The sequence below is a fragment of the Thermobia domestica genome, chromosome 3, assembly GCF_964235325.1.
Source record: "Thermobia domestica chromosome 3, izTheDome1.hap1.1, whole genome shotgun sequence".
In the NCBI taxonomy this organism is placed as follows: domain Eukaryota; kingdom Metazoa; phylum Arthropoda; class Insecta; order Zygentoma; family Lepismatidae; genus Thermobia; species Thermobia domestica.
Window position 1 is genome coordinate 238,628,495 of NC_137456.1, and position 18,824 is coordinate 238,647,318.

An 18,824-nucleotide genomic window follows, 5' to 3' on the forward strand; every position below is an offset into this window, starting at 1 on the left:
ATGAAGACTGGACTATTAAATCACCTTCTATACATTTATGTAACTCATTTGAGTAAGTAATTAACTGCATATAACTGTTTGAATTTAAGTATATAAATTTGAAATTATCAGCACTTATCAATGATTTAGTTAAGTATATATTATTTTTATAGTTGATTCAATACTAAATTCAATTGATCCAAAAATGTCTATCGACTAATATATTTGGCCATTTTTACTGGAACGACCTCGTATGCTTTCAAACTAATATATAAAAACGCCATTATTTTTTGAGGATGCAAATATTGACATAGGGATATTATTTGATATAAATACTATTCAAAGAAGCATTTTTATAAGAGGCATAAAAATTATAATTCAGTATATGGCAATTTTATATATCTAATCGTTTGTACTATTCCGGAATAAGTTTCCTTGTAACTTTATTCCTACATATATCATGTTAAGAGTATTCAATATTAAGTACGTAGTTTCAGTGTTTGTTGTACTGTTCATCTCACCTGTATAGTTGCTGTTGTAGACAGCAAACGTTTAGTATTTGCATTAGAGTCGTCACCAACATAGCTACTTATTCTTGTTACCATAATAATAATAATAATGAGAGACTCTGATGACTATTAACATAAGAAATGAAAGCTTCCGAAAACCACTGTTTATGTTCAAGTTAACAATAATATCAGAGCTCGTTAAAACAATTAAAAATTAAGTACGGACTTTGAAAAGGATGGATAGGTAAATCATAGAACGGAAACAATCTCCATATTGTCAATAAATGCATGAACAGTATGTATGCTGTTCATGCGGCCAATTAACTTTGAAAAGCCACACGAGTAACAAATACGTAAAGCATGTCATCTGCATGATTTTGGAGAAACCTGTGACAGCGTGACGACAACGGTTGTTCAATTCCTTAGAGAATACTACAGGACAGTAATGCCAACCGGTGGGAAAAATCTCATATTGTGAGATTTTTTACGATCATTTGTCGCAATATCATAAAGGGAATTTTTCTAAAAATGGGCAGGGGATATTTCATGCATCTATGTTTCTGACGCTAACAAAATTGTCTGCGAGCGAGAAGTAGACAAATCGGTCTTCAATAAACTTAAAATTGTTGCTAATTGTCAAATTTCAATACTATAAAATTGATTTTAATATGAGAGTGATTTATGCAGTCACTTGGAAATTTCAGAAAACAAGTAGGCCTACCAAGTATTGTTAATCTAATGTTTAAAGATAATGGGGATGTAAAACAAACAGTACTAAGGGGAAAAAGTAAAACAAGAAACGTCCAACTTGCAAATCGTTCAACACGAAATGACTGAAGAATGTATAATTTTATTACGTTTAGTAGAAGGTTATGGGACAAAAGCATGATGGAAATACTAAACTCACTATGTATACTTTTTTTCATCAAGATTGTCAAGTGTCTCTTTTAATTAAGAAAATGCTTGTTCATAAATTGTTTGATAAACGTAGAGACTCGGAATTTTGGAATAATTCACTCATACATTAATGAAAATGATATATACACGCTGCGTGTTCATGTTTTCTAAGTTTGGATTTTGTTTTTAGTGTAGCGTGGGAAATTCAAGAGCAAAATGGGAATTTCTGCCACTCGATATGGGATCTTATAACACTGCAGGTTGTTATCACTGTTAGAGAAGGAAGCACCAGGTAGCTCAATATTTAGATTATATAGAGTCCAAGTTGTTTTAATAGGGATAAAGAACAGATGGAAAGGATAGAACCATACTCTAGTTTGGATTGAGCCAATTGGGCAAAAATGTAATCGCAACTAATCCCTTTTGTGTAATTACTACTTTTCACACAGTGACATGAAGAACATTAAGAGTTCAAAGCCGGAACACTTTTGTTTACTAATGTTTGGTACCTTATTAAGGGACGAACAAAAGTCGAATCTAAAAGCTAGACCAAGTCAACACATTAGAGACGAATGATATCAGGATGCATGTCAAGGCACGGAAAAAGATACTATATTTCACCAGAAAATAAAAATCTTTCTTTTTTGACTATATTTGAACAAAAGAATTTGTTGTAACTTTGAGCAAGTCACTAACTCGATATAGGTATTTGGGGTGCCAAGAAAGAACTAGGTTGTCAAAACACAACAAGCCATTGGTGGGAGATTGTATCAAAAGCAGTACAGAGCTGCAGACGAAATCTTATATGTGTGAAATTAGGAACACTATCTTGATGACTGATTTATCGCCACGAATTTTATCCATAAAAAAATATTACCTGTATTATTTTCGCTTACGTTCTGAGTCTGCATAACTGAGTCTGTATAGTTCCACAACCATTGGACTTTTATGACCTTATGCACTCCGTGCACCGTCAAGGTTTGCAGTTCAATCTGGATTTAGATTTAGCAAGTAGATCCCATCTGACTCTCAGGGATATGGATGCATCTAGTGTGAAGCCGGATCAAAGTCCCTAATGCCTATCAGTTCATCCTACTGGCCACGTCTGGCCTTCTAGGAAGACAGGTATTTCCCTAATATACAGGTATGGCGATCGAGTGTCACAATACAAACTCATTTTCCGCCAGTGCAAATACTTGCTACCGAATTTCGTATTTGACCACAACCATTGAGAGTACAACCAAAGTCCTTCGTAGAGGTACTACAAACACTCCGAAATACTTTAATATCCTATCAAAGATCCAATGGTGTCAGGTCATCATTGGAATTTGTGACCAGTCCTGTAGCAGAGAGTAATTCCTTCTTTCTACAGCTACCAGAAGCCGTATCACAGTTTCCTGAGTAGGCACCTTTCTCTAGTCTCCGTACTGGCATTCTCGATGCAGTAGCCCGATCACCTCTCTTCGGTAAATTGTACAAATAATACGGGACTTCCTTTAATTACTGTAACGGAACATTGCAGATTTTCAAAGTCAATCGTCTGTGCAAAGACATATTCATTTGGAAATTTGCCGAAGTAGAGGAATTTCCATATTGTCTGTATAATGCTCTCTTAGGCCCATCCAAACTATATAAGGCTACCTCTTTTATGTGTTGAGGTACCATGTACACGTAGTAGCTCCGCTACTTCGATAACCAAATATCGTGTATAGAGCAGTACTTGGAAAGCCATACCATACCTTCCCTCGGTAGGTCCGTTAAAGTGATATAGGAGTAGCATTTGCGATACCTGACGGAAATTTTGGGCCCCCTGGAATGTGGTGCCCTGGATCGCACCTACTTTCGCCTCTGGGATCACGTGGTATGACTTCATGGGGTCAGATAGTGTTAGGCATCGCTCCTGCCTTTGTGGCTTACGTAGTTTTAAGCTCTGTGTTAGTGGAATAGTCCCGTCCCATCTTGGGGATCTATTTTGTTTCGCATAAAATTTGGAGATTATCTCCTTTCTTACCTTATAGTGTTGTATGATGGAGTACAGGGTCTATGAGTAGCTCACCTAAATTTTTTCGTTGATGGGTATAACATTAATAAAAAATATCAATTTCTTATCATCTTTGATGAGACTTTATTACTTATATGGTTATATGATTGAGTTCAATAATATAGGACATAGTAGATACTCCTTCTTAAATTTGGGAGTCATCTCGTTCCCTTTAATGGATATAATTATGAATTTCGGAGGGTTTTCTTTACATCTCCTTTGATGAGACCTTATTACGTTATATTATTGAGTACTGTGGTCTAGGGTGCACATTTTTAATTTAAAGAGGTAATTTCTTTTCTTTTACCAAAAAAATTCTATAAAATTACCAAAAATTTCAAATTTTGGAAATTTCTGACTTTTTATTGATAGGGCCTTATTACGTAATAAGGTAATCATGTAACCTTAGGCGTAACCATGTGAAAGGTATTTAAAAATAAGCACAAATACGGAAAATTCATATACCTAGGTATCATCTGCTAACGACAAGCAATACATTTAAATATTTTTTCTTAGAAATAGGAATGTACATAGTCCTATTGGATTGAAAAAAACTTAATATTGTGTTCGTTATACATTAATTTTAACTCAAAAATCTGGTCATAAAACAAAGTGAAAAAAATGTATAAAATTTGAAATTATGGTATATTGTATTCTGGTTACACCATCGCTATAACACATCTCGTCTATATTCAGGTTTTAAGAATGTAGGAAGTCAAAGATTTTTCGACAAGTCTACCACTACTTTAAACAAGATTTCAAGTGCCATACAAACACTTCTAAGCATTAATGACGTACGGAGTAATGTAAAAGGGAAACGAGTTGATAGCAGAACTTAATTTCCGAAATTTCTATTGTGTCTAAGCTTAGAGAACAAAGAAGGTTCACAACGTAGTTCTCCCGGTAACATTGCCAAGTTGAATGAGAGACGATCTGAGAAAACAACATGAGATGTTGCAAAAAGGTATTCAACTTTAATTATTTACCATGACACTTCATTTGGATAAACAGGAATGGTGAAAAAGAGTAATAAGTGGGCAAACTACTAATTGTTTAAGAAAAGACATACAGACATAAAGGAATTTTATTACGAATTCCGAACTATCCTCACAGTGATACGTTTCAGTGATCATGCCACCTAAAACTAGAAGGCGAACATTACTTACTTTAGCCTTGATCTTTGGAATGATCAAGCTTCTTCCTGTAAGGTTATTTGCACTTAAGTACACAACTTTAAGAGAACAAGAGAAATTAGTGCCCACTAATAAAGGAAACCACATTCAATCCAGGAAAAATTACAGAAATAAAAACACATTAGGCAGTAGTTTCGCCGTGCAAATTCAAAAGTACGAGAGCAATAATAATAATAATAATAATAATAATAATAATAATAATAATAATAATAATAATAATAATAATAATAATAATAATAATAATAATAATAATAACCTAAAAACTTAATAAGTCTTGAAACAAACAACCAATCTGGATGAAATTTTCAACATAGTTTTTCAACATGGATTTGTGCATGGAATGTTTTTAATCATTTTACTTTGATGGTAGACTGTAGGGAAGGGAGAGAACGGAGATATATAAAAAATCAATGTAAATAAAAGTAAAAGTGACTATGTTAATGAGTTAATAAGTCTTGAACCACCGAACAGATCTGCATCAAATTTTCAACATGGATGAATTTCGAGCCTGGTGTGCTTTTCATTATATCACTTTGACGGTAAAACGTAGAGGAGTCTAGGGGATGTGAAGATATATAAAAATAAATGAAACTGAATAACTCTTGAATCACGCCTCCTATCTCGATAAAATTTTCAACTTAGATTAAGTTCAAACCCGAGATGATTTTCCTCATATCATTTTGATGGCGTAACTAAAGGAAGGGGGAAGGATACAAATATTTAAAAGAGAACGAAAAATTACAGATATTAGTATCGAATCTATAAGTCTTGGAGTCGCTGAGATGAATAGTGACATATCTGATTCGATTTGAATACAAATTCAGCCCATAACATGGTGAAGGGGAAGGCATATAAAAATGATCAAAATAACCAATATCACTGTCGAATTCATAGTTTTCCGGGTGGCTCAGATGAACAATGACACTAAAGATGCCGTGCTCCGCAACATGGGAAGGGGAGGGGATATATAAAACTCGTCAAAAATGATCGATATCAAAGAGCGCTTTAGTAATAGTAAAAAGTCACTGAATAACGGAGCATATTATTATTTTTTCTCAATTTAACCCAACAAAGCAGCCAATTAATGCTAATAATAATAATAATAATAATTATTATTATTATTATTATATTCATTTTTATTATTGTTATTAGTATTATTATTATTATTATTATTATTATTATTATTATTATTATTATTATTATTATTATTATTATGCACGTACTTTTGAACATGCAGGGCGAAACTACTGCGTAATATGTTATTACTTCTGTAATTTTTCCTGGATTGTATGTTGTTTCCTTTATTAGTGGACAGTAATTTCTCTGTAGGTTGTCGAAAAAATGAATTTCGTCGTGTGCTTAGGTGCAAATGACCTTAGTGGAAGAAGCTTGATCGTTCCAAACATCAAGGCTAAGGTAAGTAATGTTCGCCTTCTAGTTTCAGGTAGCATGATAGTCACACAACCTTGTTAGATGCACGCACGTATTTTGAATTTTTGAAACGCATATGTCGAAAGTTATATCCCCCGTACAGGGACCGGCACATTTTTAGCCGGTTTTTAGAAGTGGTTTTGCAATAACGCACATTCTTCTTTCTCCCCTTTTTTTATGTAATATAGTCTTATTATCCCATATATATATACTATAAGTGTTATTATGTGATATAGTAAGCAGGATGTAGCCTCCTTTTGTACTAAATTATAAGTTGTTTATATTTGGCTCACGTGTTAGAGTTTCCAGTTAGTATTTTCTCCAAGGAAATAATAAAACTCATAGTGTAGCGGTAAAGTAACGGAGTTACGATTAATACAGCTGTCCAGCATATGTTCGAATCCTGATCAAGCCAAACCTGCATTTTTTAGAAAGTGATAGTGAAGAATCGATTTCTCACATTCGACATGCAATGCTTAAGAATGTGGAAGATAACTCCTTTATCATGAGAGGGACGATTTACGAAAGTTGGTTGGGAAACGGCAAGGCATTTACCAGGACCTTCATTGATCTGCAGTAAACACTTTTCATGTTATCGTTCTCAGAAAGAAATAATACAGCATTTGTTGAACAAGGTTTGTGTAAAGCAATCGGTGGTGTAGTGGTGAATACCAGACTTCCAAGCGGAAAATCTGGGTTAGATTCTTTGCCAGGATGTATAACTTTTTCGCATAAAATAAAGGGTGCAAACAGAGATTTATCTTCTGTTGGAGAACTTACAGAGCATCTCTAGCGAGAATTCGAATAAACAGATTGTGCATTCTTCCTCATACACTGTAATGATAAGTATGTTTCATATTTATACTCGTCTCTCTCTTCTCTCTCTCTCTCTCTTTCTTTCTTTCTTCCTTTCTTGGCGTTTCCTATCCTGTCGTTGCATCTTTCACTTCTCTCCCCTCTCTCTCTCAGGTACACACGCACTTCATGTATGTGTGCGTGTTCCAAAGTTAAAGCGAAGCAAGATACCGATAACCTGGTTTGGAGAATGTAAGTAACTGGCAACTTCAGCGTCGAGTTTTTCGTTGGCCATGACAATTCCAGTCATGGTTATTTCTGAAAGAAATACTGTTTAAACGCAACGGAATAAGTAAAATATCATTTTTATCATCTGGGTTACCGAGTTTCAGTCAAATTACCGGGTAACTAGGGGTTTGAATCCTCGATCCAGTGGTGGGCCATAAGCTAACCAACATCATCAGACTGACACTATGATCCGTTTGAGCTCTAGCGTGTTGATTCTATCTCTGCAAATTACAACTTTATATTCGCAAGAGATGAAAGTGATGCTGGATGACCGGAACAGATAAATCGTCCGAAAAGACTAGAAAATGGCAACCTCTTTGGTTATTTGAAAACAGTATTTTATTTATACTAGTTCGACACAAATTTGTTTCCATCCTATAAGTCAATGTGATTTTTTCACGTTGAAATTGAAACATAAAGGTCTGGTACATCTATAAAGAACATCCAATTTTCCATTTGAACATTTGTAACTTTTCATTATGATATCGTTTGGACTTTTAATATAGGATTTTTCTGATAAAAATTTATCAGTAAAATAGCACTTATTTAATTTTATCTTTCGTTCTTTCTTTTTCTTTTAGTTTTTTGTTCACTTTGCATTAGTAGTCTGGAATAAAATATATGACCTACCGCTACCTTCTGGGTTTATTAGAATGTAGTTTGCATCAGTACGTCCAATGAACACTACCGAATTTACAACTGAACCACGCGAAAACAAAGCATATGTGTTAAACTTTTGATATTATCTTACACGTGTCTGTGAAATCTACAGTTTTACTGGAAACTGAGTATGCTATCCTTTTTGAAAGTGACCTAAAGAATGTTTCTAGCGTCCTCCATATATTCGAAGTCCTGAAAAAAATATAAAAACAAACGTTATTTCTATATTACTGATGGATTTCTGGTAACTTAACTTTATAATATTAGGTTCTTTTCTTGCTAAATTTAAAATTCCACATTTTTATCCGTTCCCCCATTTCTTTTTCTTCATCTTTCGCCTTCTCTCTCTCTCCCTCTCTGCCTCATTTCTGAACCTCTGTGCACTAGACATCCATTGGTTTCAATTTTTCATTGTGTGTGTTTCAGTGTCTCCATAAATTAACTTATGAATATCGTTTCGTCTCGGTTTTGTTATTTCATTTTACCGATACTAAACATGTGTAGTTTGAAATTAGAATTGCGTTCATGTGTTAGCTGATTTTAGTATGGGAGAGAACAAAGAAGAAGAGAGATGGGATCTCTTTACCAGCCACAATTATGGGATAAGAAGGTGTATATTGGGTGGCCTTGCAGCACGGCGTTAGATGTCGCAATTTTTTTTGATGCTGAGTGTACATTCCTAAATATGGTGGACTAAACCTTACCAGCTGACATTTGGGTTTTTGGTCGCTTCGGGTGGTTTTCGCCGGTTGCTGTACACTTAGCTGATTGCCGCTTCGACTTGGGAGTATAGTCATGAATTGTTATTTATTTGTATCATTTGTTACATACCGCATGAGAAAATTATGTTTATTAAACTGTAACAGCTCCAAACAGCGCTTTGAATAATCTACAAGTTGTTTGTTTTGTCCTAGTGTGAGCAAAAGCGGTACACAATTCGAAAAGAGCTTTCTTATGGACAATTGTTCATGGAAAATTATGAACACACTGCCTCGTGATATCTTTGTGGAGTCATCTGTCTCATGCAACTTCAATTGAGATCGGGATCGCGGTGGCTCAGTGGTAGAGCGTCCACGTCTGGTGCTTGGGTTCCCGGGTTCAATGGCAGCTGTGAACTTTGTGGTGGGCAAATTCCCTGTGCACGGAGTTTATTCGGGGTTCTCCCGTTTCCTCCCACTTTCTTCATTCCACCATTCATTCATTATTTCATCATCGCCGTCCCCTTTAGCCTAACAGCATAACCATGTGACGTAAAACTCAATGTAATTTTTTTTTACATTTTATTTCAATTGACGATACGTCCAAAGCTATTTTGTGAACAGTTTGTACGTTTTCGGAAACAACTGCTAAATTTGATAGACCAGAACATTCAGCATCATCGATGTTTGTATTTACGACTTTAAAACGCTTCCGTACCACATCCGCTCCATTTTTCTCCATTTAGCAGAATTCCAATAATACTTGTCATGCCATTGCGTTACTTGAACAGTAGTTATCTCATTAAAAAGCAATGCTATATCAGTATACGGAATTCAACTTTATTCATTGTTTTGAGAATTACAAGCGTAGCGCCACATAAACCACTGTAATTTGCGAACTAAAAGTCAGATTGTTGTGAAATTTTGACAGTTAACATTTGAATTCTAGTACTTTATAAAAGGAAAAAGCTAAAGAAAGAAAATGATTTGATAATACAATATTCTAAATAATATTGTATATTTTAAGCAAAGATAACCAAAGCAAAATATTTGGTGCTTCCCGTGATCTGTGAGCTGTATAATTCGACGCCGCTGTTATGTACATAAGATGACTGCATAATGTTAAATAAGCGTACATGTCTTCTAATTTGTATCAGAGTTCCAAAGGTTATGAGTTATTTAAGAATATTGATTGCTACCATGTACAGTATACTGTTGAAAATTCTTCATTGGAATGACGAACAAACAATGTTTGTATGCGACTATGGACGGTCATTGAACTTGCAGTTGTGTACCTTCTGGAATGGAGCCACAGGAATCATCCATTATACTATGAATAGAAGCTCTACGGAAACAGATGGATAATAAGAAGGTCAATACTCACTCAAGTTCGTTGGAAACTGCTATAATTTAGAAATATCTTTCCAGGTTTCCCAAGAAAGTCAGTACCTGAGAGGGTCGATCTTATCTGGGAATGGAAACCCCCGAAATGTTGGTAAGCTTAAACTCTCCGACAATACTTATCTAAAGGTAATGTTGATGTGAGGAACATTGGCTACAGAATGTGTACAAGAAGGAAATTGTGATCGGACGTTGAAACAAATCTCATTTCGAAACTGCTCGTAATCTGAAAGTTAGTGGATGCAATGGATTGAGTGCTTCTGGACAACCGAGGGCAACAGTGTCTCCAGTAGGTTTCCCATCAGTCTGCTTACGAAACAGATTAAAATATGACAAAAAGGAACATTGCTTTAGCTAAAAATGTAGTTTTAGCAAATATATAATAGTAAGTGCTCAGGGTCCAAATAATTCAATTTCTCAAGGGGACATGTATGGTAGTGATTTTTCTATTGAAGAAACACAATTTTGGAGAGATCAAAGTTAATGAGGCACCTTAACTCACAACATAGTTACATTTACTCACTATTTACCCCCAATTTGTTTTCTATTGTATTTGACTTATGTAAGTTCGGAATGTATTGATAACTAACGGAGAATTTGCTTACATCTGAGAAAGATCTGTGTTCGTAACGAAAGGACATTTGGGTTAGATAACATAAAACAACATAACATAAAACAACAACTTAAACATAAATAAAGCGGTGTTCACTTACACTACAGTCTCGAACACGTAATGTACTCTATTGTTTGTTACAATGTGCAGGGAGAGCTGTAACTATTCCAGAGATCTTAAGTGCAATATGATCAATTCAGCTGGAAACGTCACACGTCTGCTTTACTAGATATATACGAGTAGTAGCGGAAACAGACAGGTGGTAGAGGAAGGAGATATAGAAAATTATCTTTAGGTGGCGTTTATCATTGGCAGTGAAAATATTTTGAACATCCATTGGTTCTGGAATACATTTTGTATTCGAATTATTATAGAATCCGTAGACCAAACTAAAAGTCAGAATTAGTGACTGAGTTAGAACGAGTTCACCCTATATCTCAGTAAACTCCTCTAATGTGTTTTCTGCTTCTTTCAGAATTTATATTTCATGTTTTATTAATATAATGATTTATTAAATTTATTGATTTAGCATGGATCATGTGAAACTTAACTGTTCAGTTTTGAGTGAATGTGAACTGGATGGAGTTGCATTTACGTGCAGCGACTACTATGTTGAACTCAAACTTCGTGGAGAGACATGTTGTGCCTTCAACTTTGCTCAACAAAGGTACATATAATAATTATTTATATAATTATCTCGATATTTGGCCTTGTCAGACTCTAAGAATGGTCAATTTTCGATTTCTGTAAACCATTTTTAAAATCAAACATTATTTGAACAAGAAGTAACAATTCACGCACGAGATTTCTGGTAAAACATTAGATCATTTATAATAGTCTGTACATAATTACAAAGCTAATACTATATTTATGGTAAACGGAAAATGTAAATGAAAACTTAGAGATATATAGAAATAACTATTTCTTTAAATATTGCGAAAAGAACGTAGGCAGTAAAATACTAAAATATCCTGCTCACCACTCAATTGAATACCGTAGTATCTTCTCATGCTATTATGTATAGAAAAAGGAACTTATATTAAACACATTTACATGCCATTAGTGAGGGCCACGCAACAGATAGAATAATAAAAGACGACTTTTGAGATCTTTCGTTACAAATCTCACATTTCATCAAGTTCCACAGAAGGCGAAAATATGAATACATGTTATTAAATAAGTTGTCGTAATTTGAGATCTTGCAATTTCTAGAGCGGGCCGGAAAATGTTGAAGAATAGGACTAGTGTCATCGGATCTTATACAAACTAATTGGATGTAATTGAGTTTAAAAATTTTCCATCTCAATTGAATTATTGAATTCTGCAACTTTTTTTGCCCACTGAATTTATGTTACTGAAATCTGCAGATTTGTCCTACTTTGGGAAACTCATAAGGGCAGGAAACGGATTAAGGTGTTTTTACAATAATGTATTTAGATTATACAAAATTTGCTTTCCTGAAACAAAAGTATGATTTCTTTCTAGCTTCAGATTGTCCCATGTGCAGTTCAGAAAATATTTTGTCTAATAAGTAGAAATAACATTTAAATATTTAATTTGTCTTATGTACAGTGTGGTTGCTAAAAACTGTGTTAAAAGAGCTTCATATGTCAATACACATATTATACTTATTTCCTGTACCAGTAAGAGAGTTTCTGCGAAATACAAATATCGCCAATACTCTTTCCAATTTGAAATTATGGATTTGTTTTGAAAACAGTTTCGATGTAGCTATTAACTTATCTTTACGCCGCCATACAAATGCATATCTTCCTCGCACCAGAAACTTGATTTCTATAGTTTATAACAAACATTCAATATGAACTTTACGCCATTGATTGAGCTTGCACAAAGTGAAACCAAAATCAGCTTGAGGTACGAGAAACCTAATATTAGCCATATTATTATTATTTTTAAGGATAAATAAAATCTCTTTCAAAAAGAAGGCGCTCAGCTTAGATTATATGACTTAATTATAAAAATAATAAAGCATTAAGTAAACAGTGCTATACAAATAAAATTGTTCCTTCCGTGTGTAATAACTTAATCCCATATATAAAGTCCGTTTCATCATTACAAGGATCAAAGTCATTTTCTTTGCTAAACATATATTATAGCATGATGAAAACACTTTGGCAATATAATAGCTAATCTGTCTGGTTTCTAGTAACAAAATAAAAAGAGAATCAGCATAATATCAAGCCAGCTCGTTTGGAAAGCGTAATACTTACGATACGAAACAATTCTACATACAGCTTCGTTTCGAAATTAACACAGTAGATAAAAAATAACTGTCTTGAAATCCATAACACTGTGGTATATATATATAATCTACAACGTAATGTTTCCTTTAATATTCAGCTATAAATGTACTTAATTACGAATACGAATAGCAGATCATAGATTCAGAAAAAATGTTATTATCTCTGATATAATAACAAAACCATGCGAAAATAGGTATTAGAAATTCTAAAACATTTTACGATAACTTGTACACTCCGCATGAAAAAATTCCTAAAGCTAACACCGTGCAGTAATTCCACCCAATATACACCTTCTTATCCCATAATCGTGTCAGGTATAGAGACCCCTCTCTCTCCTCCTTTCTTCTCTCCAATACTAAAATTAGCTAACAACATGAGCGCAATTCTGACTTCAAACTACACATGTATTAGCTTCTTAAAAATGAAATAAGAATACCGAGACGAAATAAGATCCATAAGTTGATGTAGGGAGAACCTGAAAAACATACAACGAAACGCAGAAAATAATGGATGCCTATTACACAGAGATTCAAAAATGAGGCAGAGAGAGAGAGAGAAAGGCATAGAGAAAGAGAGAAAGAAGAAGAAAAGAAGAGGACAGATAAAACTGGGGAATTCAAACATGGTAAGAAATGAACCTAACATTATAAAACTCCGTTTCCAGAAATCCAAGAGTAATATAAAAATAACGCCTGTTTTCACATATTTTTCAAGACTATTTGAATATATAAAAGATAGTTTAAACATGTATTATGTCACTTTCATAATAGACACCATACTCAATTTCCAGTAGAACAGTATATCACCGAGACACATTTAGGATAATGTCCATAGTTTAACGCACATGCTTTGTTTCCGCATTGTTCGATTGCAAACTTGGTAGTGTTCATTGGACGTACTGACCGAAAATAAATTCTAATATACCTGGTAGATAGCGTTAGTGACATCCTCCATTTCAGACTACTAATAGAAACTGAACAAAAGAAATCGAAGAAAAAGAAAAAGAAAGAATGAAAGAGAAAATTGGAAAGTGCTATTTTACTGCTAAATTTCTATCAGAAATACCCTATATTAAAAGTCCAAACTGTATCGTAATGAAAAGTTGCAAATGGTGGAAAGCAAAAGTTTATGTTCCTCATATATGTAGCATGTTTCAAATTTCAACGTGAATAAAACATATTGAATTAAAGGATGAAACCAAATTTTGTGTCGAAATAGTATAAATAAAATTATGTTTTCAAATAAGCAAAGTGGTTACCGTTTTCTATTTTTTTCCGAAGATTTATCTGTTCCAAACATCCAGCATTGATTTCATCTCTTCCAGATATAACGTAATTTGCACAGATAGAATGAACACGCTAAGAGGTCAAATGGATACTCGTGTCAGTCAGATAAGGTTAGTTAGTTCATATACCACGACAGAGTTGAGGATTCAAATCCGGTAATTCGACTGAGACTCGGTATTCCAGATGATAAAAAAGAGATTTTACTTATTCCCTTGCGTTTAAACAGTATTTCTGTCAGAGATGACCAGGACTAGAGATATTATCCCCAGAGCACGAAAAACACGACGCTGAAGTTCCCGGTTCATTAGATTCTCCAGATCAGGTATATCGGGCTCTTGCTCCGTTTTAACTTTGAAAAATGAAGTGCATGTGTGTGAGAGAAGGGGTGAGAAGTGAAACATGCAAAGACAGGATAGGGAAACATCAAAAAAGATCCAGAGGGAGGGGACGAATATAAATATGAAGCATACATAGCATTGCATTGTACGATCTAGAACGTACACACTGTTTACTCGAGCTATCGTCAGTGACGCTTTGTAAGTTTCCCATCAGAAGATAAATCTCTGTTTACAGCCACTATTTTATGCGAAAAGATCATATTACCTGATGGAGAATCGAACCAAGATTTCCCATTTGGAAATCTAGTATTGTACCACTACACCACCGATTGCTTTATACAAACTTTGTTTAATAAATATTGTAGAGTTTCTTTCTGAAAACAATCACGCGAAAAGTGTATACTGCAGATGAATGATGCATTTCGAATGATATGGTAATTCCCTTGCCCTTTCCCAGTCAACATTCGTAAATCGTCTCTATCATGATACAGGTGTTTGCGTCCACATTATTACGTGTTGTTTGTCCAGTATGATAAGTAGATTCTTCACAATAACTTTTTTAAAAATAATTTTCGCGTTAACAGGATTTTAACCTATGTTAGATAGCCGTATTATTCATAAGGCCAATATGTTACCCTTACACTATCGCACCACTTCAATCTACAAGCCAAATATTACTTAGTTTAGCCTGATCTTTGGAACAAAATGGCTTCATTCTGTAACGTTATTCGCACCAAAGTGCACAACAAAATTCATTTGTTCGACGGCCTACAGAGAAATTAATAAAGGAATTTATTAATAAAGGAAAAACATACAATCCAGTAAAAAATAGAGAAATAAAACATATTTTGCAGTAATTTCGTCGTGCAAGTTCAAAAGTACGTGAATAATAATAATAATAATAATAATAATAATAATAATAATAATAATAATAATAATAATAATAATAATAATAACATATATTATAAAATTGAAAGTTACTGTGTTTGTGGCTCCTTATCTCTTGAACCAGCAAACCGATCTCGATCAAATTTTATACACTGATAAGGTTCGGGCCATGGGAAGCTTATTTACCATTTCATTTTAACGGTAAAACTTAGGGATTAGGAGGAGGGGAGGAGGGTTAATATATAAAAATGGATAAAACGTAATAACTCTTGAACCACTAGACGATCTCTATCAAATTTTTAACATAGGTAAGGTGTCGATCTGGGATGACTTTTATTATTTGAGTTTGACTGTGCAACTTAGGGCCGGATATATATATATATAAATGAAAATGATAGTGACTGTCTTTGTGACTTCATCACTCTTGAACCACTTGAACCTAGATGAAGTTCGGTTCTAAGATTGTATTTATCTGTTTATTTGACGGTATAACTCAGGGTAGAGGGAAGAGAGGAGTTAAACGGAATAAATAAAACTTGATAACTCGTGAAAAAAGGATCAATCTCGATAAAAATTTTTACATAGGTAAGAATCGTACCTGAGATGATTTTTATCATTTCACTTTAACGGAAGAACTTAGAGAGAGTAATTTGAGAGGGAGATATATAAAAATAAATAAAACTTAATGACGCTTGAACCACCAAACAAATCTCGATCAAATTTTAAACGTAGATGAAGTTCGAACCTGAAATGGTTTCTGCCATGTCACTTTTAGGGTGTAACTTAAAGAAGGGGGGGTCAGACATTTAAAAAGGAACGAAAGGTCACCGGTATTAGTGGCGAATCTATAATTTTTGGTGTCGCTGAGATTAACAGTGACACATCTGATGCTGTTTAAATCCAAATTCAGCCCCGCAGCTTGGAGGAAGGAAAAAACTGATCGAAATAATCAATATCAGTGTAGAATTCATAGTTTTGCGGCTCATTGAAGCGGGTAATTGATAATAATAATAATAATAATAATAATAATAATAATAATAATAATAATAATAGACAACTACTGTGAATGTGAACATTTATTATTATTATTATTATTATTATTATTATTATTATTATTATTATTATTATTATTATTATTATTATTCAGGTAATTTTGAACCTGCACCACGAAATTACTCCAAAATATGTTTTATTTCTGTAATTTTTCTTGTATTGTATGATTTTCCTTTATTAGTGGGAATTAATTTCTCTCTAAGCTATCGGATAAATGCATTTACTTGTGCACTTTGGTTCGTTACAAAGATCAGGGCTATAGTAAGTAATATTTGGCGTGTAATGTCAGGTGGCGCGATAGTGTTGGGGTAACGTAATGGCCTTATGAATAATACAGCTATCTAACTGTTAACATATATTTTTGTTTTCTTGTGTGCCCTGGAGTAGATAAACAGAAACTTTCCCTATAACATTAGGCTTACTAAATAGGCCATACTACACATAAGCATTATCATATATAAATTATACAACAATTCTGCAAAAGAATCATTAACCAAAATGTACCACTGTACACGTACTTTAATACCACATATGATTTTCACTAAAAATGACATAAATATAAACCCATATATATAATTTAATAATATAAACGGATACTTAATATAGTCATGTAAAAGACATATTAACGAACATATCAAACCACAGTGAATACAGCACTTTCTTCTTTTAATATGTTTACATATTGAATTTTCTAACGCACTTAACACATCTTGCCAATCTTCTATCTTCCCCCGGTCTCTGCAAGACAATGTTTTGTACCATCTCCTTTCTTTCATTTTTGGACCAAATTGATCTCTCTTCTTGATCAAATACCTTGCCATACTAATTTTGAGCACTAAGCTCCCACTACTTGTGAGCACATAGTTCCTGTTGAGCATTAAGCTCCCTGAGCACACAGCTCAACTTAAATTTCCAAGCACACAACTCATGTTGAGCACAAAGCTCTTTGAGCACACAGCTCCTGTTGAGCACTAAGCTTCCTGAGCACACAGCTCCATTTAAACCTCCGAGCGCATAGCTCGTGTTCAGCACTAAGCTCGCTGAGCATACAGCTCCACTTAAACTTCCGAGCACATAGCTCCTTTTGAGTACTAAGCTCCCTGAGCAGACAGCTCCACTTAAACTTCCGATCACATAGCTCCTGTTGAGCACTAAGCTCCCTGAGCACACAGCTCCATTTAGACTTTTGGCCACTAAGCTCAGCTGTGTGCTCTGTTGTGGCTCAGAGTGAGCTTTTATAGGAGGTGTATGCTCAATTGAGGCTCAGAAGGAGCTTTTAGAGAGGATAAGTGTTCAGTAGGAGCTGTTTGCTCATTTGGTTCTATGTGCCCTGATTAAGGTGAGCTTTGTGCTCAGGAGGGGCTGTGTGCTCAAAAGGAGCTTAGTGCTCACGGATTAGGATGTTGAGGTGCTTCAGAACAGAGAAAGTACGTCAATGAAGAGGTTGACGGTCACAAAGATTGGACGAAAAGTACTGAAAGGTTATTTGCGACGACCTCAGGAAAGTTTTGGAGTTAACAACATTTGTGGAGACCCGGGGAAGATGTTGGGAAATAAGTGCTGCAATAAATACACACATGTCAAAGTAAAAATATTTTAAAGAAGACAAAAATGAGGCTGTATTATGTTGATTGTTTAGATTTTACTATGATGTATTGAGTGTTTGTTCATGGTTATATATTTTATAAATATGTTTTTGTTTAGATCAGCTTTTCATTGGAATTATAGATTATATTAAAGTAAACATTCATATTTACATTTTGGCAATGATTGGTTCAGTGAAATGTTATATATGGGGACAAATTTATATGTCGTTAGGCCTAACTTGTAAGCCTAACATTATAAGAGAACTTTGGGGCTAAAGTGTATAAAACATCACCCAACACTAACAGTTTTTAAAGGTTATAACACTAACACAGTTTCAAGACTTGTTCATCCCAAAGTTATTTTTTTTACAAAGTTATTGTGAAGAATCGAATTATCATACTGGTCAAGCAATACATAAGAATGTGGAAGCAAACACCTGTATCATGATAGAGACGATTTATGAATATTGGTTAGGAAAGGGCAAGGGAATTACCAGGACATTCCAAAGACATCATTGATCTTGACTATACACTTTGCATGTTATCGTTCACAGATAGAAAGACTACAGCATTTGTTAAACAAAGCTTGGCTTAAGCAATCGGTGGTGTAGTGGTAACGAGCTGGACTTCCAAAATGGGAAATCTTGGTTCGATTCCCCATCAGGTAATGTGATTTTTTCGCATAAAACAGTGGCTGTAAACAGAGATTTATCTTCTCATGGAGAACTTACAAAGCGTCACTAGCGATAATTCTAGTAAACAGTGTGTGCGTTCTACATCGTACACTGCAATGATAAGTATGTTCCATATTTATATTCGTTTCCTCCCTCTCGCTCTTTCTAGACGTTTCCCTATCCTGTCTTTGCATCTTTCACTTCTTCCCCTCTCTAACCCTCACAATGAC